This window comes from Aquarana catesbeiana, linkage group LG05 (genome assembly GCF_042186555.1).
Source record: "Aquarana catesbeiana isolate 2022-GZ linkage group LG05, ASM4218655v1, whole genome shotgun sequence".
In the NCBI taxonomy this organism is placed as follows: Eukaryota; Metazoa; Chordata; class Amphibia; order Anura; family Ranidae; genus Aquarana; species Aquarana catesbeiana.
In genome coordinates, this window is record NC_133328.1 from 160,870,345 (window position 1) to 160,893,407 (window position 23,063).

Here is a 23,063-nt window from a genome sequence, read left to right on the forward strand (position 1 = left end):
GCAAACGGAAGGAGTCAACAGGAAGTGAGAGGAAATCTACCCCTAGGAAGGGAAATTCTCTCCAGTAAGAGTTCCTTGTTTCACTAAAAACCCCACATTTTCAAAATCCAATTGTCATTGGGACAGAAAGTGAGGTGAAATCTTCTGAACAGGTGCACAGACAGCAAAACAAAGGGGTGATAATCATTCCCTATGTTTTCCAAAAAGCTTAAAAATAGATTTTTTGGCTGGAGCTACACGTAAAAAATGTACCAGTTCAAAATTACAGATTCTACTTAAGAACAAACCTACAGTCCCTGTCTTGTTTGCACCGCCTGTATACTGCTGTTCAGAGTATATAGGGCCTGGGCGCCCCACGCCTTTCCTTTTTTTTATTTGGGTGCGGGGTTCCCCTTAATATCCATACAAGGCCCAAAGGGGCTGGTAATGGGCTGGGGGGTGGTTTCTCAATGATTTTCATCCATATTGCCGGGACCAGACATGACATTAAAGCTGCAAGCAGTTTTAAATTACTTTTTTCCTTTAGAAATGTAACTTTGAACAGGGACTGTTCTAAACACAGGAAACACGCGCCACTTTGCAGACATACTATAGACACCCCTCCCAGGCACGATATTTAAAGGAATATTTCACTTTTATTTTTTCACTTTAAGCATCATTAAAATCACTGCTCCTGAAAAAACTGCCATTTTTAAAACTTTTTTTTGCATTGATACATGTACCCTGGGGCAGGACCCGGGTCCCCAAACCCTATTAAGGACAATAACTTGCATATTAGCCTTTAAAATTCACACTCTTGATTTCTCACAGGGAGACATCCCTGTATAACAAAGGCAGCCAAATCCAGCAAGGAGACATCCCTATCCAGCAGTGTGACAGGTGGGGGAGAGTGTGACAGGTGTGGGGAGAATGTAACAGGTGGGGGAGGAGTGTGACAATTGGGGGGAGGAGTGTGACAGGTTGGGGAAAGTGTGATAGGTGGGGGCCAGTGTGACAGGTGGGGGGCCAGTGTGACAGGTGGGAGGCCAGTGTGACAGGTGGGGGACCAGTGTAACAGGTGAGGGACCAGTGTGACAGGTGGGGAGGCCAGTGTGACAGGTGCCAGAACTTCACTCACTGCATTGGCTGTTAGTGCCAGCTTCTCAGGGCTGCCCTTAAAAAATAAGGAGAGAGCTGAGGCAGGCACGTTGCATGGAATCCGATGTCAGCAATAAGCAGCCCGTCAGAGCAGCAAATCCTGGAGTGGTGTGCTTGTTGTCCCACTGCCAATCGATAACAGGGGTTGGCGTTCCATGTGGTTGTGGGCGGGGCCAATGGCTGCCTGTGTGTTGTGCTGTCCCGGGGCTCAAGTGAGTGCAAGAGGACAAAGTACGTGTGTATAAGCAGTGTGGTCACCTGTCAAGTGTTCCCCACCCTGGGGCGGGATGGCCTCCCCCCACCTTGTTATTAGGAAGAGATTCCCACACTTCCCTCGCTCCTGCCTTTCAGTAAACTGTGACAAATGGCCCGGGAAGTGAAGGCAGAACACGCTGCTTTCTCTGTGTGTGTGTGAGTGCTGAGAGCTGAGGTGGCCTGGCAGTGGTAATGTGCTGTCACTGTGCGCGCCCTTCGCATCCTGGACTACGGAGAACTAGGCACTGACAAGCTCCCAGTGGAGAGTAAGGAAACCAGTGGTCCTGGCTGCGCCCTAGGCGGCAGTGCGCCCCAGGTGGCTGCCTAGTTCGCCTAGTGGTAGCACCAGCCCTGTTCCACAGTGAGTATAACAAGTTACTTTACAGACTGATTTTATTCACTGTTGTGGGTTTAGTAATGCTTTAATAAAAATAAGTACAATAAATAAGAGGAAGAATTTCAATGTTAGAGTTAATTCACTCTAACATAGATGCACAAATTTGAGGCACCGTCAGTAAGGGTTGGACAGTTACAGCAGATAGCTCAAACTAAGACCTTAGAATATAAACTATCAAGTCAGCAAAATCCTTAAAGTGGTTGTACACACTTACATATACCCAATGAAGTGACTGGCCTCAGGTGATACACAGACATTAAACAAATCCTATATACATTGTACCTGTATATCTGCGGTCTTCTTTACAACCATTCAAAGTGCCGAATTTATAAAGCTTGTCTGAGCGGCTAGAAAAATGGAGGCAGAGAGCTGAAGTTACACTCTGCTGAGCTCAGTGAGGAGAGCTCTGAGAGCTGATTGGAGGAAAGGGACAAACCCACCTTCACACAGGAACAGAGCTAAGGCTGTCAATCAGCTGGAGCCCCCCCCCGTTCATGTTTTTGATTGGTTGGTGTCAGGGAAACTTGTCAAAAGTGATTCATGCTGATAGCAGAGGAACGAACCAGCAGACAGAAATGTCACTTCGTGCTCTCAGTTGAGACAAGTACACACCATGGAGGGATAAGCTTTGTTCTTATTTCATGTCTAAAGTTTATAACCACTTTAAAGGCAAAAAATATAATCAACCTGTTTGGTGGTACAGTCAGGTCCATAAATATTGGGACATTGACACAATTCTAAACTTTTTGTCTCAATACACCACCACAATGGATTTGAATGAAACGAACAAGATGTGCTTTAACTGCAGACTTTCAGCTTTGATTTGAGGGTATTTACATCCAAATCAGGTGAACGGTGTAGGAATTACAACAGTTTGTATATGTGCCTCCCACCTTTTAAGGGACCAAAAGTAATGGGACAGATTAACAATCATCCATCAAACTTTCACTTTTTAATACTTGGTTGCAAATCCTTTGCAGTCAATTACAGCCTGAAGTCTGGAATGCATAGACATCACAAGACGCTGGGTTTCATCCGTGGTGATGCTCTACTGCAACTGTCTTCAGTTCCTGCTTGTTCTTGGGGCATTTTCCCTTCAGTTTTGTCTTCAGCAAGTGAAATGCATGCTCAATCGGATTCAGGTCAGGTGATTGACTTGGCCATTGCATAACATTCCACTTCTTTCCCTTAAACAACTCTTTGGTTGCTTTCACAGTATGCTTCGGGTCATTGTCCATCTGCACTGTGAAGCACCGTCCAATGAGTTCTGAAGCATTTTGCTGAATATGAGCAGATAATATTGCCTGAAACACTTCAGAATTCATCCTGCTGCTTTTGTCAGCAGTCACATCATCAATAAATACAAGAGAACCAGTTCCATTGGCAGCCATACATGCCCACGCCATGACACTACCACCACCATGCTTCATTGATGGGTTGGTATGCTTTGGATCATGAGCAGTCCCTTTCCTTCTCCATACTCTTCTCTTCCCATCACTCTGGTACAAGTTGATCTTGGTCTCAGGTGTCCATAGGATGTTGTTCCAGAACTGTGAAGGCTTTTTTAGATGTTGTTTGGCAAACTCTAATCTGGCCTTCCTGTTTTTGAGGCTCACCAATGGTTAACATCTTGTGGTGAACCCTCTGTATTCACTCTGGTGAAGTCTTCTCTTGATTGTTGACTTTGACACACTTACACTTACCTCTTGGAGAGTGTTCTTGATCTGGCCAACTGTTGTGAAGGGTGTTTTCTTCACCAGGGAAAGAATTCTTTGGTCATCCACCACAGTTGTTTTCCGTGGTCTTCTGGGTCTTTTGGTGTTGCTGAGCTCACCGGTGCTTTCTTTCTTTTTAAGGATGTTCCAAACAGTTGATTTGGCCACACCTAATGTTTTTGCTATCTCTCTGATGGGTTTGTTTTGTGATGGCTTGCTTCACTGATAGTGACAGCTCTCTGGATCTCATATTGAGAGTTGACAGCAACAGATTCCAAATGCAAATAGCACGCTTGAAATGAACTCTGGACCTTTTATCTGCTCCTTGTAAATGGGATAATGAGGGAATAACACACACCTGGCCATGGAACAGCTGAGCAGCCAATTGTCCCATTACTTTTGGTCCCTTAAAAAGTGGGAGGCACATATACAAACTGTTATAATTTCTACACCGTTCACCTGATTTGGATGTAAATACCCTCAAATTAAAGCTGAAAGTCTGCTGTTAAAGCACATCTTTTTTTGTTTCATTTACAAATCCAATATTTATGGACCTGACTGTATGTTCATTAAGGCAGGGCACTGGAGCATCTACAGTGGGTAAATACGACTTAACAAATTTCCCATCAAAAGTAAAAACTCCTTTACGTTGCTAGGAGGGAAACATGTTCCCAGTCATCATAAAGCATGGGTGCTCAACCTGAGGCCCTTCAACTGTTGCAGAACGACAAGTCCCAGGCAGCATTGCAAGCTGCTGACAGTTACAAGCATGACTCCCAAACAGAGAGGCATGAATGGACTTGTACAGTGTCCTAAAAAAGTATTCATACCCCTTGAAATTTTCCACATTTAACAACCAAAAATGAAAATTAAGTTTATTGGGATTTTATGTGATAGACCAACACAAAGTCGCACATAATTGTGAAGTGGAAGGAAAATGATAAATGGTTTTCAACATTTTTTACAAATAAATATGTGAAAAGTGTGGCGTGCATTTGTATTCAGCCCCCCTGAGTCAATACTTTGTAGAACCACCTTTCGCTGCAATTACAGCTGCAAGTCTTTTTGAGTATGTCTCTACCAGCTTTGCACATCTGGAGAATAAAATTTTTGCCCATTCTTCTTTACAAAATAGCTCAAGCTCTGTCAGATTGGATGGAGAGCATCTGTGAACAGCAATTTTCAAGTCTTGCAACAGATTCTCGATTGGATTGAGGTCTGGACTTTGACTGGGGCATTCTAACACATGAATATGCTTTGATCTAAACCATTCCATTGTAGCTCTGGCTGCATGTTTAAGGTTGTTGTCCTTCTGGAAGGTGAACCTCCGCCCCAGTCTCAAGTCTTTTGCAGTCTCTAACAGGTTTTGTCTAAGATTGCCCTGTATTTGGCTCCATCCATGTTCCCATCAATTCTGACCAGCTTCCTTATCCCTGCTGAAGAAAAGCATCCCCACAACATGATGCTGCCACCACGTTTCATGGCAGGGATGGTGTGTTCAGGGTGATGTGCAGTGTTCGTTTTCCTGCCACACATAGTGTTTTGTTTTTAGCCAAAAAGTTAAATTTTGGTCTCATCGGACCAGAGCAGATCGAAAGGATGGGAGAAAATGGAAGGGGAAAAAAAAAAAAAAAGAATGGAGGGAGGAAGGGGTCATGTCAGAATGTTGTGTGTGTATATATAAATAAGAGTACACATGTATACAAGAAAGAATGGGGTATAGGATTAGAAGTTAAATGGTGCTAATCTAGACCAATATTTAAAGTAAAGGGATAATTTATAGTTCCTCATTCAGCCCATGCGGCGCAAGGGTAGCTAATCAGTATATCCAGTAGGATTCTCTTGCGCAAAGGAGCCTAAGGCGTTCGACTGCTGGGAAATTATTGGGTATTGCTTCGATTACCCAAACTTTCAGGTCAACGGAGGAGTGTCTGTGGTGAATGAGAAAATGTTTGGGGACACTATGTTAGTCTGACCCAGCGTATTGTAGGCCACATGGACAGGATAGGCAATACACCACAAACTCTGATGAGCAAGTTTAAAAGTCGGATATGGGATATTTTTGGCCCTTGGAGTGGAATTATTTTTGTCTATGGGTGACATGTGAGCAAGTCAGGCACTCAGACTTACAACATTGATACATGCCTTGAATGTTGAAAAACCTCAAGGGGGCACTGGTGAAGGAAGAAGTTGGCTTTAATCTGCTGGGTGCAAGTTTGATTTTTAGGTTCCTGGCTCGTTTATAAGAGATGAGGGGTGGGGCTGAAATTGTGGGTCCTCTTGTAGAATGCTTTTGGAATATGCGTTTCATATTTCTAAATTTAGTGTGAAAATTGGTTATGGATCTCAATTGTTGTATGGACAAGGTGTTTTTATTATTTTGTCTATCTTTGGTATTGCTTTGTTGTGTGTAAAACATGAAGGCTTCGTCTATGAAGGTGGGTGGGTAACCTTTCTCTAGGAATTTTTGTTTAGGATGTTGACCATGGGTAGCGTAATCTTCATCTCTAGTACAGTTATGTTTGAGACGGCAGTATTGGCTTTTGGAGATGTTCTTGATCCAGCGAGGGTGATGACAACTGTGGTAATGCAGATAAGAGTTGCCTGCGGTTGATTTGGTGTAATTTTGGGAATGTATGATTCCTTGATCATGACTGAGTGTAAGGTCAAGGAAAGCTAAAGATTTATCATCACAGATTGAAGTGAATGATAAACCTATATCGTTGGTATTACAGTGGGCTACAAATTGTGAGATTAGAGATTTAGGACCATCCCAAATGATTATGATATCATCGATATACTGGCCATAAAATGTCAAGTGTGAGGAAAAGGGACTGTTATGCCAGATGTACAGATTCTCCCACAGACCCATGGTGAGATTGGCATAGCTTGGGACAAAGTTAGCTCCCATGTTAACTTAATGATTTTGGGGGCGTGGCCGGATGTGATTGCGGCAGGACGTGTTTTCCCAGAGCTCCAGCTATCCTCCGGTAATCTATCCCGATTACGGCGATTGACCGGCACCCACCAGCACTGTCAGTGACACCACGCTAGCGGAGTCTGTCGGGCACAGTAAGATGCCGTCTTCGGTATCAAAAAAGCAGAAGAATCAGCATTTACAACTGCCGCTGGAACAGAGACAACTCCGCTCCCAGGGAAGCATGGCAGCTAGCCCTGTCCACTCCTCCTCCGTCTCAACTCCTGTCCCTGCAACACTGCGCGCCAAACCACCAGCAGTGAAGATGGCACAGCAAGGTACTGCTATACCAAGGGGGCCGGTGGACTCATCTCCCATGCCACAGGAGATTGAGGTGAATACGGCAGCCGTAACAGGTCCAATCCTGGAAGCCATTGCGGCGTCAAAGTCGGAACTCATGGGGCGCATTGATCTCCTGGCGTCAGAATGCAATCTCATCTGCCATGATCTTGACAAAATTAGAGGCAGATTGACCACAGCAGAGGACCGTATCTCGGAGGTGGAGGATGCCTCCCATGCACAGGGCTCACAACTGGCGGAAATGAAAGAGATGGTAAACGCTCACTGCAATACAGAGCAGATGACGCGGAGGACCGTCAGAGAAGAAATAACGTGAGGGTGGTGGGGTTGCCGGAGGGGGCTGAAGGGACTGCTACAACTACATTTGCAGAACAGTTTTTTAAATCCTTGCTGGCATTAGGTGATCTCCCCCCCCATGTATGTCGCTGAAAGAGCACACAGGGTTCCAATAGGAGCCAGACCCTTGGGCGCCCCACCACGGCCATTTCTGGTCAGGTTCCTTAATTACAGGGACCGAGATATGTTACTGGCGGAAGCATGAAAACACAAGGAATTAAAGTTTGAAAACGCTCGCATTATGCTGTTCCCGGACTTCTCAACGGAGACGCTGCGAAGACGCCGATCTTTTACAGATGTGAAGAGAAGGCTCAGAGAAAGGGAGCTGAAATGCAGCATGCTGTACCCAATCATCTCCATGTACAACACAAAGGTACTGTGGAATTCTTTGAATCCCCGCAAGATGCTAGCGACTGGCTAGACCAAAACCTGTGAAACATTGCTATTCCTTTGAGGAAGAGGCTTTTTCTGATCTGCTCTTTGGTTCTCTATTTTGTGTTCCCTTCGTTTTGTTTTTTCTGTTTATCCTGACTAATCTTTTCATTTTATGGATTGGTTATGGACGCAAGACAGGCCCGCTGGTGGTCCGGTGATCCGGGACCCAGATATCTACTTTTTAGTTGGCCCCCTCCTACAAACAAGGAATTACATCTGTGAAGTGTTTGCACACAGTTAAGGGGGACACTAACTATGAGGTGAACACTGTATCATGGTCAGTCATTTCAATTCTGCTATATGCAACTGTCACTATAGAACAACTCCTGGTTGCAGTTCTTCCAATGCTGAACTGTCGACACTTTTGGTTGAACTTTTTTTGTTTTTTTTGTTACAGGGCTCAAGCTGCATACCGGACAATTTTAGTTTTTTTTGTTAGGCTAATAGTTTCTGCTATAACAGCAGGGGAGGGAGGGGTTGACCAAGGCCATACAGCTCAAGATATTTGTGCACCAAGTATACCTAGAACTTACATGTCCTCAAGTATATTTTACTCATCAGCTGTTTTATTACTATCAGCATATCTCCCAGCATTTTGAGATGGGAATGAGGGACACCTACTAGCAAATGTATGTAGCCATAGGACACGCCCCTGCCACATCCCCTTAAAGGAGAATTAATCCCAAAAAAAGGTTAATTAAATCCAATAGTGCTTTTTTTTTACCACTACTATTCCTTTATATTGGCTTTTTTTTAACAACAAGGTTGGTCTTTATTGTAGAAGTCATCATATAACAAAGATTATACAGGAATCAAACTCTTACACACATTTGTGGAGTTATCAGCTTGAGGTACATCAAAATATCTTAAACAGACATTATATCCATCCATTAAATTAAAAGTAGGATGCATAGAACAGCATTGTTAACAGCACGTAAACCATAGCTATGCTCACAGGTAATAATGTCAGGTTTTCAAAGTGATCCTATTCTGTATCGGGGGGGGAGCCTCCTATTTCCTTCACTTCCCAGGGTGGTACACAACCAGTCCCGTGGCATTGATATTAGAATTGCTCAGTCCATGGTAGCCATATCCGATCAAACTTCTATGGGCACCCCCTGCTAGTGTATGTCATCCTATAAAGGGGTAGTATAGCATTGATAGTGGAGTACCATGTCTCCACTTTAGGAGGAGACGGTGATGCCCATTTCTTAAGGACCTCTTTCTTGGCATAGAACAACAACAATGAGATAAGTGTTTTCATATATTTAGGTCTCTGGTCATCCTCATGAATACCCAAAAGAGCCAACTCAGGTAATATTGGTAGCGTTAATTGTAAGCGGATATCGATGCTTTCAAAGATCGTTTCCCAAAATTGCACAATACGGGGACAGGTCCAGAACATATGCATGTACGTGCTATCAGGGGACTGATATCTGGGACAGTTCGCGACCTATCAGGGTAAATCTGGTGCAGTCTCTGAGGGGTGTAGTAGACCCGATGCATAAACTTAGTTTGCAGTAATTTATCCCTTGAAGAAATCACTAGCTTAGACCCATCCTCAAAGCACTCCTCCCAAGTCTCCCTATCCAAGCCAGGGATATCAGCCTGCCACTTGCCCCAAAGGGCATTCATTTTGGGGGAATCACTTTCTAATAAGGCGAGATATAGGGTGGAGAGGGTCTTCTTGAGAGTCTCCTGTGCCAAAATTCCCTCAATGGGATCCGTTTTTAAGCTTACAGGGAAAGTGAATTGTGCCCTAGCTGCATGACTTAACTGATAATATCTAAATAACATTCCCTCGTGAAGTCCATATTTCTTTGCTAGCGCCTGAAATGATAACAGTGTCCCTGAGTGAATAACATCTTGAAGGACCTTAATCCCAAAACGGGCCCATACTTGCGGGTCTGGTATTGTCCTAAAATGAGGAAGTGAAGGGTTTCCCCATAATGGAGAGAAGGGGGAGTACTGCCGAGGGCACAGGAATCTCCTCCTGGCTACTGCCCATACTTTAAGGGTCACCTTGGTGGGGCCTGGGAGTGAAGGGTATGCTGAGGGGCCTCTATATACTACATTCCCTAGCTCCTTGAGGGATCCTAAAATCTAGATTGTTCAAACCACCATCTCACAGTGACTAGTACTGCAGCCCAATAATAGATCTGTAGATTAGGCAGTGCAAGACCCCAACAATGAACCGGAAGCTGTAGAGTCGATCTAGCTAATCTGGGGGAGGACCCTTTCCACAAAAATGAGCCAATGCATACATCTATGTCTTTAAAGAGTGACCCAGGGAGCCACATCGGGCAGTTAGGAAATACATAATTGAACCTGGGTAGATAGAGCATTTTTAATCTGTTAATGCGCCCTAACAGATTAAGTGGTAAGTCCTTCCATTTAGAGCAATGCTCTTTTAGTCTTGTTAAAATGGGTTGTATATTGAGGCGACGAAAGGCCTGGAGGTCCTTAGTTACCACAATCCCCAAATATTTGAACTCCTCCACCCATACCAACGGAGTTAATGGCACCACTGCCCTGGCTTGAGGGTCTATTGGGAAGAGAACCGATTTAGACCAATTAATTTTAATCCCCGAAAACCTCCCAAACCCGTCAAAGATCCTCAGTGCAGCTTGCAAAGAGGTCTCGGCGTCATGTAGATACAGTAATGCGTCATCCGCATATAAAGAAATTTTCTCCTCCAGAGGGCCAACCCTGAGTCCCCGTACATCGTGTGAGTTCCGTATTAAAATAGCCAGTGGCTCTAGAGCCAGTGCAAATAGACTGGGCGACAGGGGGCAACCTTGCCTAGTGCCCCTCTGGAGAAGAAAATAGTCCGAGAGGGCATCATTTATGCGGATCCTCGCCCTAGGGGATTTATATAGTAAGCCTATCCAGTGAAGAAACTTAGGGCCAAAACCAAACCGCTTCATTATCTCCTCCAGGTACCCCCATTCCACGGAGTCAAAGGCTTTCTCCGCGTCTAGGGAAGCTATGACTCTAGTGCCTGCATTGTCATGATCCGTGTCAAGATTTAGAAAAAGCCTGCGTATATTGATATCGGTGCCTTTCCCCGGCATGAACCCCGTCTGGTCTAGATGGATTAAGCTTTCAATCACTGTTGCCAGCCTAAGAGCCAAAAGTTTGGCCAATATCTTGGCATCCGCATTTATCAGAGATATGGGCCTATACGAGGCGCACTCCTCAGGGTCCTTACCGGGTTTGGGCACCAACACCACCACCGCTTCGTACATGGAATCAGGTAGTGAACCAAGAGTATGGAATTGTGAGAGGAGAGAGACTAGTCTGGGGGCCAACAGTTCCTGATTCTGTGAGTAAAACTCTATGGGTAGGCCATCTGGGCCTGGAGCCTTCCCCGCTTGCATACAGCCCATGGCCGTCTGGATCTCTTCCAATGTTATATCTGCCTCTAGAGCTTTGCGTTAGTCTACGTCAAGTTCGGGTAGAGGAATGTGATCCAAGTAGTCAGAGAGGTCAGGGGCTGCATAATTCACTCTAGTGGAATATAGTTCTTGGTAGAATTGAAAAAATCTATTACTAATTGTCGCTGGGGTAGTTAGTATGGTACCGTCTGTGTCTCTTATCCTACCTACATGAGTTGTTGCATATTGTCCTTTTGCCAGCCAGGCCAAAAGCCTGCCATTTTTATCCCCATACTCAAATACCCTCTGGGCGCAAGCCATCATAGACTTCTTCGTGAGGTCTACTCTCAACAGCGATAGTTCCCTGAGGGTGTATTGCCATAATATATAGTTATCTGAAGTCGGGGCATCAACGTATATTTGCTCCCGTTCCTGAGCCTGTTCTTCTAGTTGCCTCAGAGACTGCGCAGACACCCTTTTCCTATGAGCAATTTTCCTAATATACTCCCCTCTCACCCATGCCTTAAAGGCATCCCAAGTTATGAGTGGGCCAGTGGAATCCTCATTACTCAGCCAGAAATTACATAATGCCTCTGGCATCTCCTCCTGGATCTCCGTGTCCATAATCCAGTATTTGGATAGTCTCCACAACCTCGGACCCCCAGGTGGCGCCGCCCGGACCGTCACCAGCAATGGAGCATGATCTGAAATGCCGCGGGAGAGGATCTCAGTGGACACCGTCTCCCGCAGAATGCCAGACGAGGCAAAAGCCATATCAATCCGGGACAACGTCCTGAAGGTAGTGGATAAGCAGGTGAACTGAGATCCGTCAGATGAAATGAGGATGCCCACTGCGACAAACCTGAGTTAGTGGAAGGAGAGGGCCGAAGCCTATCTCTTTCATTGGACATGACTAAATTGAAGTCTCCCACAATGAGCACCCTACTGACATCATATTGTATTACTGTGTGCATCAGAGTATGAAGTAGGGTTATATCTGAGGGAGGAGGCAAGTATATACCAACAATTATATATGGGGAGTCCGCAATCAACGCATGCATTAGGACATATCTACCTCCGGGGTCAGTCTTGACCGCCACTAGCTGAAAAGGGAGGGATCTATGTACTAGAATACTCACACCCCTAGCGTAGTTTGAATATGAGGCATGATAGTGTGCAGAAACCCAGGCTCTTTTCAACCCCAATATCTTAGTACCTATTAAGTGGGTCTCTTGCAAAATGCAAATGTGGGGATTATGCTGTCGTATATATTTATGTACCAGTGACCTCTTTATTGCTGAGTTGAGACCCCTGACATTCCATGACATCACTGTAAAATTAGCCATATTTCTTACACATCCATAAATGGAGGATATCTCTATACCGAAGCATGCTGGTCCCCATCGGGGGTGCGCAACCTCCAGCCGCCATCAGCTCCTCAACGCCCACCAGCTTGTAAAGGCATGGCTGCTGCGCATCCCCGGACGACCCCCCACTAAGCAGAACAGTAGCAACATAGAGACCAACCATGTACAACTGTAACCTTAAATTTAACATATAAACCATCGTTTGGATAGCAACGGCCATCCAACTTCCCCCCCCACCCCGTGCACCCTCAAATAGTAAGAGGCACGTGAGCCCAAACCAATATTGAACAGTTCCAAATAGATAGCTTTGGTATCGGGGACGTGATCCCGATAAAGGACGCTGCAGAGTTACTACTCTATATCCACCAGAAAAATTTAAAAAAAGCAAAAAATTAAAAATTAAAAAAAATATATATCAGATATAGAGGAGAAACAATTGGGAAAACAAAAAACTCGTTCAGCAAACAAGGGGAGTGTTTTGTCCCTGTGTCCTTCTCTGAAGTGAGTTACTGGAATTAATGAATGATGTTGGGTTTAACAGTACAGTCAGACAGTTAAGATATCAGCAATTGGATTACAATAGAGCGTAAGCGCCCAACATTGAAGCTTCATTGCACGGCACAGTGTAAGAATGGGCACCGGTCAGGAGAAGCTTAGGAGAGGCAGTTCATCGCCCAGCCACATCCGGGGCAATCTGGGTTCAAAACTCGGGTGTAGTCCAACCAGGCCTCGGTTCTTTCCCACACGGTGCCAATTTTTTTATTTACGCTCTCAGCCATACAAAACAGGAAAAATAAAACCCATGAAAATTAAAGCTAGATTACTGACCAAGGCGAAAGGGTGTTTCAAGGCAGGAAACAGAAGCACCTAGGGAGGTAGTGTCTCGATCCATGCGCCAGCTTCCTTAGGATTAGTGAAGATCCTTACCGTCTCACCATCGAGTACACGCAGTTTAGCAGGAAACAAAATACTGTAACGGATCCCCTTGACACGAAGAGCCGCTTTCACAGCATCAAAAGGACCGACGCTGCCTCTGTGTCTCCATCGTGTAGTCAGGGAACAGCATGAGCTTCACTTTGCGGTAGGGAATATCACCTGCTGCTCGGGCCGCTCTCAGGAGTTCATCCCTGTCTCTAAAATTTAGCAACCGCAGGATGAACGTACGGGGGGGGGGCTCCTTCCGGCCCCGGCCTTTCCACCGTAAAGTGGGATGATAGGTGCGCCGCAGGGAGGATTGATCGTAGGAGGTCTTCTGTAAAGACAGTGGGGTTGCGCCCCTCAACTCCCTCAGGGAGCCCCACGATGCGGAGGTTGTTCCTCCTGCTTCCGATTCTCGGCGTCCTCCGCCCGATATTCCAAGGCCTTCACCTTCATCTGTAGTGCTCTAATGGAGGCCTCGTGTCCAGACACAGTGTCTTCCGTGTCACCAGGTAAATAGAAATTCCCCTGTTGAAGACCCCTAGGTCGAAACGCGTCGGGTACATACACCACTCTCTTTGTTGCCCATTTGTTTTTATCCACCGTGATCACGCTTTTATTTGTGTATGGTCGTTTTTGTCAATAAAAACACCCTTTTTTATCTGCACCATGTGGAGGCACATTCTTTTTGTTTCCACATTTACCGCATGAGATCCAGTCCCTCCAACTGCTCCTTTCGGGGGACCGTTTGTGAAACTTCTGATGCACGCTGGGATGGTTCGGTGTGAGGACGGTTCGTTGTGAGGACCCATCCGGTTGCCGGCCGAGATCCATACAGACCACAATCCAAGAGATTGGCGATTCCTGAGCTCCCATTCCACGTCATTTGTGACAAACTGCGCATGCGATTCCCTGTCGCTGACATGGGAATCCACAGGATCTGGTAAGAGGCTTTTTTGCACTTTCTCTGAATGACCCATTGGGACCCGGTTTCTCGGTTGGGAAGTCGCTGTATGATGCCAGGTGTTTTCTGACAACCATCAGACCATCACCACCCCTTGGAGTACTTATACCTCCTGTGCGGTTGGACATTTACATCCATCTATGGACGTTTGTGTTTCAAGGCACCTGTGGTCAATTAGTTATTTCTTGACTGTTTCACCATTTTAAAGACCTATATTCATTTGTACATGCACTGCATTTTTCCATATGCCTCTTCCGTGTCACCAACCGCTGCTCCACCACCGTTATTCTGGATCGGATTTTATCCAGATCTTGCCGCAATAGTCCTACGTCCATCTGCACCGCCTCGATCTTAGACGTGAGTGCAGTTTGGCACATGGTGATTGCAGCCATAACCTCTGGAATGCCCGGGGCAGCTGCCTCCTCATGGTCAGTCTGCGACGCCATGTTGGTAAGGCGCGCAAGTGCAGGCCGCTGCTCCGGAGATAGAATCGCGTCAGCCTCAATGTTAGGGGGAAACCGAAGCCTCTTGCCCCGTTTCGGGCCGCAACAAGTTCTGGAAGGCATGCAAGTTCTGTCAGGCCGGTTCAGGTATAGTTTACCCCAAATAAGGATGATATAACGGATTCCTCTCCAGCAGAGTTCTGAAGGCACATCTGCTCAGTCAACCATCCCGGCCACGCCCCCATATTGGCTTTTAAAATGTACAAATGCAGCAATTTAGAAATTTGATGTTTAGCACTGGGAAACACTTTTTAAAGGTAAAAAAGTGCATTTTATATACAACTATATAGATCAGACCAAAATGAGGGACAAATGAGGAGGAATGAGGGACAGAGGGACATTGCTCCAAATCAGGAACTGTCCCTCGAAATCAGGGACAGTTGGGAGGTATGCTATCAGGGGTCATCCGAATGGTAGGTTTTTTTCATCACTATAATGGATAGCAGGATAAAAAATATTGTCATGGAATATTAGGGGACTAAATAATACATTTAAGAGGGCTGCAATACTTCAGTACCTTAGACAAGTGAAGCCGCATATTGTCCTCCTTCAAGAGACTCACCTGGAAGGTAATAAAATTCTCTCTTTACGCCCTGGTTTCATAGGGCATTTCATTCCACCTATTCCACATATGCCAGAGGGGTCTCTATATTGATTGGTAAAGCAATTGCATGTACAATCCACCAGGTGTTCACGGATCCGGGAAGTTGATATGTGGCAATGGTATTAGATGTTGTCTATCATAAAATATTGTTGGTAAACATTTACTTACCCCCCTTTTTCAGGTGAAATTATTGTATGACTACCCATATATATATATATATATATATATATATATATATATATATATATATATAGGAGTCTAATACAGGGTCCAAGATGGCATTATAGTCACCCATGAGTAACATGGGTAGATAGATAGATAGATATATATATATATCTATCTATCTATCTACCCATGTTACTCATGGGTGACTATAATGCCACAGGGTCCAAGATGGCATTATAGTCACCCATGAGTAACATGGGTAGATAGATAGATAGATATATATATATATCTATCTATCTATCTACCCATGTTACTCATGGGTGACTATAATGCCATCTTGGACCCTGTATTAGACTCCTCTAATGCAGCTAGGTCAGCTTCAGTGGATTTGTGCCCTTGGGCATTGGTAGCAGGTTTAACTGAAATGGTGGAAGCACCCGGAAGTCGTGTCATATTCACACCTGTCTTCCACGCATAAATCTTCAGCCAGAATCGATTTGGCGTTCGGGAATGCTTCCATTTTAAAGAACCTCCATGAGTCAGGGTATTTGGCTGGTGGAACCTCTGACCATAACCCGCTTCTGGTTACTCTGGTCTTCCCCCCCCGGGGAAAGGAAAGGGGGTTGGAGATTGACTCCGGGTTGGTTGCAAGAAGAGCAGGTAACTACTCAAATTCAAGCAGCAATGGATACATTCTGGGCAACTAATGTGAACACGGCTGACCCACCCATGGTCTGGGATACATTTAAGGCAGTGTCAAGGGGTGAGTGTATATCGGCAATAAAGGCAACCAGGAAAGAACACAATGGGGAAGGCGAGCTCCTTTTGGCCAAAGAGCGGGAGTGTGCTAAAATTCACGCAGACTCTCCTTTGGAGGCTAGCTATGTGTCCCTGCTAGAGACTAGGAGATCAGTGGCATTGCACTTTACGAACTTAGCTCATACTGAGGCGAGACAGAGGGCAGAGAATATCTTTGCTGAGGGAGACAAAAACGGCAAGCTTTTAGCCAACCTGGCAGCTGACTAAAAGATACCAGTTAGTATCCGGTAATAAGAAGAGGGAATGGGACATTGGTCACGAATCCAGTGGTAATTTTGGAAGAATTTGTAAGTTTCTACAAGTCCCTATACTCACCTATCCTGTCCTACAATCTGGTTGAGTTGGAGGAGTTACTACAGAGCCTTTCAATGCCGAAACTGGCGGACACTGATGCTGTCCTTTTGGATGAAAGTATATATGTCACAGCTGGCCCACAGACTAAACTTACTTTTTGCACACTGCTGGGAACAAAGAGCCTTGCCGGCCTCAATGATGGAAGCTTATATGGTGCTTCTCCTGAAGCCTGGCAAGGACCCGCTGGAATGCTCCTCTTACCGCCCTATAGCGTTGCTCAACATGGATCTGATGATACTTGCTAAAGTGATGGCATCAAAATTGGCCAGGGTTATTTTGACCCTGGTGGATATTGACCAGGCAGGTTTCGTGCTTGGCATGTCAACAGACACGAACCTAAGGAGATATTCACACATTTACAACTAGACAATGCAGAGTTTCTGGCCAAGGTCATTGTCTCTATAGACATTGAAAAGGCCTTTGACTCTGTGGACTGGCTATACATGCACAGGGTGTTGGAGGCTATGGGATTCGGTCCTGGATTCCGTCGTTGGGTCACGCTGCTTTACAGTGCTCCGAGGATGGCAGTTAGACTCTGTACCATGGTCTCTGATTTTTTCCTAATAGGAAGAGGCACCAGACAGGGGTGTCCGCTCTCCCCTTTTCTTTTCACCTTGATGATAGAGCCCAAGGCCAGGGCACTTAGACAGTCTGAGGAGGTGGGAGCAATTCGTGTAGAGAACATTAAAGAATGTGTAGCGTTATATGCAGATTACTTGCTTCTGTTCCTCAAGGATCCGGGGCCATCTCTCAGAGCTGCCTTAATGATCTTAGACAAATTTGCCACCTTTTCGGGTCTACGAGCGAACTGGAACAAGTCATCGATCCTACCAGTAGGCCCAGAAGCAAAGAACTTATTAGATGACACACTACCACGATGGTGAGTCTCTTCAATTACCTACCTCGGGGTTAAAATAACAGCTAATGTTCAAGACTATATGTCACTAAACCTCCTTCCGCTTGTGACTAGACTTAAAAAAAAGACACAGGCATGGAGGAACCTACCCTTCTCATTGTTGGGATGGGTTAGCCTTATAAAAATTAAGTTTCTCTCGGTAATATTGTATTTCCTACGTCACTCTCCATTATGGATCCCAATAACTTTTTTCAAATCTCTAAACAGCATAATAGGGTCCTTCATATGGTCACCACAGTCACCTCGCATAAGTATCAAAATTCTACAGGAGCCGTGGGGTCAGGGGGGATTGGCACTACCTCACTGGCAGAAATATTATCTGGCAGGACAGTTGGTGTTTGCCAGACGATGGCTGTTGGCGGATGACGGAGACTCTGCTACGGTCGTGGAAGCGGCGCACTTGGGATCCTATGAAAGTTTGAGGATGGCCCTATACAGGGGTCCGAAATCATGCTTACCTTTAACAGACTCGATGAAAGCGACTATCAAGGCATGGGAGGTTACCACCACTTTGATGTCCCCTAGTTATTTGGGAGTTACGCCTTCAGCCCCATTGTGGATGAACCCGAACCTCCCACATTTTTTCTCTCTTCCAGATCCCATGATATGGGGGTGTTAAGGTGTTGAATGACATTACCAGAGAGGGGGAGCTTTGTACATTTGATCAGATAAAGGCTAGGCATGACTTACCCAACTCCTTCTTCTTTCGCTATTTGCAGCTGTGCCAAGCTTTTCAGGCTCAGTTTAATGGCCAAAGAATTTAATATATGCCATCAGCGCTGGAGACCCTCTTGACTGAAGAGGAACTGGTCAAGCCTCTATCAACAGTATACAAATCTCTCTTCAAAAAAACACCTCTGGGTATATGCAAATGTAGAGAGCGATGGGAGAGAGAGATCACGGACATACAAGGAGAGGACTGGGATGATATGTGGGATCACCCTTTTAAATATTTAGTATCTGCAAGAGACCGCTTAATCCACTTCAAGTTTCTCCATCGCATATACTTTACACCTGCACATATATCCATCAGTCAGCAGCCAGTGCTGGAGATGCTCCCACACCCCAGCTGACTTAGAACATGTCTTCTGGAGTTGCACACAGATCTAAGCTTTCTGGTCTGGTATTACAGAATGTCTTGCAGAGGTACTCAGCATCCCAGTCCCTATGACACCTAGAGTTTGCTTAATAGGATTGGTGGAGGAGGTAGTTCCATCTTGAGCACACCGCACTTTACTGAACATTGGGCTGTTCTATGGTAGAGAGGCTATACTATTAAACTGGAAGAAACCAGCTGCACCCACTCTGTCATGTTGGAAAGGACTGGTTAATTCGGTCATACATTTATACAGAGCAACCTATAGATCCAGAGGCTGTGAAAAAAAGTTTAAAAAAGGTATAGCAGGCCTGGCTTGACTCTTCTGCTACAGTGGGCTAATTAGGATGATGTAGTATATGTACATATGAGGTTAAGTAAGGCTTAGAGTTGCTGAGTTATCCTGGTCAATAAATAAATAAAGTCCCCATCGAGAGACATAAAAATATTCTCATTTACATAATTAATCATAAGGTTCACATCGTTACAAATGTGAAATTATGGCAATTGGTCGGGTAGGGTGGTTGGGGGAGGGATGGACGGGAGTTAGATTGATCTATGTTAGTTCTTTTCATGGCTCTGTGTGGCCGACTACGGTAAGGCACGTTGCCTACCGGTTTGTGTGTATGTTTAATTGTGATATGTTGTATTGCAAAAAAAAGAACTTAATAAAAAGATTTTTTTAAAGATAAAAACTTAATGATTATGAACAAGCATGTATTATTATGTAATAGGTTTTACCGTTTTTTTGTATATAATGTTTTCCTAGTAGCGTCAAGTTTTCCTTTATCTTTTCAGTTGCCATCTCCAAGCATGAATCCTGAGGAAGCTAATATAGCGAAACACGTTGATTTTACACGCTTGCATCATCGACTATTGTCTACCTAAATCCACTACCCGTTTTCTATTTCGTGGTTTAAGATGGCACTTTGTTTTAATGTGATATAATACGTTTTGACTTTTATATATTTGATTTTTTGTTTCCACCTCATTATGGTTGGCACATTTAAAGTCCCTTTTTTGTCTGTGGATTTGGGATTTCCCCTTCCTTTTCTTTGGTTGTGGCTCCCCTCTCCACAGGTTTAATTTTGTGTAACTTAACATCCCTCATACAGTGCGTTGCATGCACTACTTTTGTTGTGGTTCAGCGCAAATTTCAGCCTATTCAAATGAATGAGATGCAATCGCATTACACCTGGATCGCATGTAAATCACATTTATACATTTTGTTTTAATGCATGCTTACCTTTTTATTATTTTATACATCAACCGCTTGCCAACTGCCTCACTTACATATACGGCAACAAAGTGGCTTCTCTGTGCTGGATTACATATCTGATACGTGATCCAGCACTTCCAGCAGTGCGAAGGGATCTAGCCAAGGCTATTAAAAAAAAAAGGTAAAAAATTGTTCAGGCCCGATGATCTTACTTACCAAAGAAGGCTGCAGTGTATGGGACAAAACCTGGTGAACAATTTGCAGCTCTCACAGAATTTAAAACGGACCTTCAGTATTTTTTTTCAACTTTCCATCTATTAACCGCTTCAGCCCGGAAGATTTTACCCCCTTCCTGACCAGAGCACTTTTTGCGATTCAGCACTGCATCGCTTTAACTGACAATTGCGCGGTCATGCGACGTTGCTCCCAAACAAAATTAACGTCCTTTTTTCCCACAAATAGAGCTTTCTTTTAGTGGTATTTGATCACCTCTGCGATTTTAATTTTTTGCGCTATAAACAAAATAAAAGGGACAATTTTGAAAAAAATGCATTTTTTTTTACATTTTGCTATAATAAATATCCCCCAAAAATATATAAAAAAACATTTTTTTTCCTCAGTTTAGGCCGATCCGTATTCTTCTATATGTTTTTGGTAAAAAAAAAAATCGTAATAAGCATTTATTGATTGGTTTGCGCAAAAGTTATAGCGTTTACAAAATAGGGGATAGTTTTATGGCATTTTTATTAATAATTTTTTTTTACTAGTAATGGCAGCGATTAACGATTTTTATCGTGACTGCGACATTATGGCGGACACATCGGACATTTTCGACACATTTTTGGGACCATTGTCATTTATTCAGCAATCAGTGCTATAAAAATGCACTGATTCCTGTGTCAATGACACTGGCAGTGAAGGGGTTAACCACTAGAGGGCAGGGAGGGGTTAAGTCAGTACTGGGAGTGATTCTAACTGTAGGGGGGATGGGCTAGCTGTGACACATCACTGATCTCTGCTCCCGATGACAGGGAGCAGAGATCAGTGACACTGTCACTAGGCAGAACGGGGAGATGCTGTTTACATCAGCATCTCCCCGTTCATCCTCTCCGTGGCGATCGAGTCCGCGGGACCCACGACCCGACTCACGGAGCTCCCGGCCGGCGCACACGCGATGGCACGGCGGCAAATTCAAAGGGACGTACCTGTACGCCATTTGCCCAGCCGTACCATTCTGCCGACATACATCTGCGTGCGACGGTCGGGAAGGGGTTAAAGCTTCTGCCCTTGTTGTTTTAACTTTGGATAGTAAAACATTTTTTTTTTCTGCCGGTAAATACCTTATACAGCCCACTTCCTGTTTCTTGTCTGATCATTAGCCTAGGCTTATGACTTCATGCACAGCTTTCTTTCTCTCACTCGTGTAAGAGTTTGCCAGGAGGGGTGATGAGTCATAAGAGGGCCAATGTTTTTATTACAAATTATGTGAGCCGACTGCAAATCCTCTTTAAAGGTCCAGAAAGCCCCACAATGCAGAGTGATTGTGCGAAGTTCATATTACAGGCTAGCGTGCAATTTACCAGTCTAGCAAGATGGAGGTAGGGCTCCTAAATGTAGGTTGAGAAAATACTAAAAGCTTATTCACAAAGAGAGAGACTCACAGAGCTCAATTCACTAAGGCCACTTTCACACTGAGGCGCTTTACAGGCGCTATAGCGATCCTGCAAGCAGCATCTTTGCAGTGCTTTAGGAGCGGTGTATTTACCGCTCCTAAAGTGCCCCTGCCCATTTTCGGGGGTTAAAAGTGCCCCGCTAGCGGCCGAAAAGCGCCTCTAAAACATCAGTAAAGCTCCGCTAAAAATAGCGGCGCTTTACCGCCAATGCCCCAAGTGCCCAAAGAAATTAATACTGCATGAATTTATATGATTAAAATAATGCATGGAGTATTTATCTCAGAAACAGGCAATTCACCAAAATGCTGGTTACATCCTGCATGCCTTACATCTTTTTATTTTGCAGTATTTAACTAATTTTTACACTTATGTTTCTGAAGACCAGAAATGCAACAGTTAGAGCTCAGAGATGCTGGTTGGCTGGGAGCCAGCACCCCCCTCCCCCTGGCGTCCGAACAAACAGTGGCTCATCCCTGGCCTGCTTATTCAGCTGTCTGGTTCCTCATTCCTGGCTGACATGAGAATGTAAATAAAGGTGCCAGGGCAGTTTAACCTACTTGTGGACTGCCCGCCTGCAATGTACTGCGGATGGGTGGCCCGTACAGGAAAAGCGACACACTGGTACATTGCTGTCTATTTCCGGGTTTAGAGCACTTGCACCCACACTCCCCCACTGTGATTGTTCACAGCAGGGGTCTAGCAGCAGGTCTCAGCCAATGATTCATGGCCGGGACCTGATGATCGGCTGTGTCCAATGACAGCGCAGAGCCGTGTTGACAATCAACACAGGGCTCTGTACAGAGAGAACAATCTCTGTTTCTTATCCCTGCTAAGCGGGGATAAGAAACAAAAAGATTAGTAACCAGGACATATTGCACACATTACACATTGTTAGGGACACAGTTAACCCTTTGATCACCCTAGATGTTAACCCCTTCCCAGCCAGTGTCATTAGTACAGTGACAGTGTATAGTAGTTGATAAATCATGCTGCAATCATGGCAAACTACATCACGTGAAGCTTGTCGCCCAAAAGAAGCTACTGAATTTTTTGGGCGACAAGCTTTGCACAATTGCAGCACAATTTATCACGTGACAATTGCGCCACAACTGCACTGCATTTTTAAGATGAATGGTATTTGAGATTCGCATTGTGCGATTTGTCATTTTCCCATGATTCAAAATGCCCATGTGTGAATGCAGTTTCAGTGTCAGTTAATGTCAAATTTCCTGCTGCACCATCACAGTCCCACTATACGTTGCTTCTCATTAGTCAGTATAAAAAAATAAATAAAAATTCAAGTATATATGCGCCATAGTTTGTAGATGCTATAACAGCTTTAAAGCAAACCAATCACTATACACTTACTTGGATTTTTTTTTTTTTTACCAAAGACATGTAGCAGCATACATTCTGGCCTATATTTATAAATATATTTTAAAGAATGTTTGATTTTATTTTTATTTATTGGATATGTTTTATAGCAGAAAGTAAAACATTTTTTTTTTCTTTTTTTCAATTTTCTGTTTTTTTTTT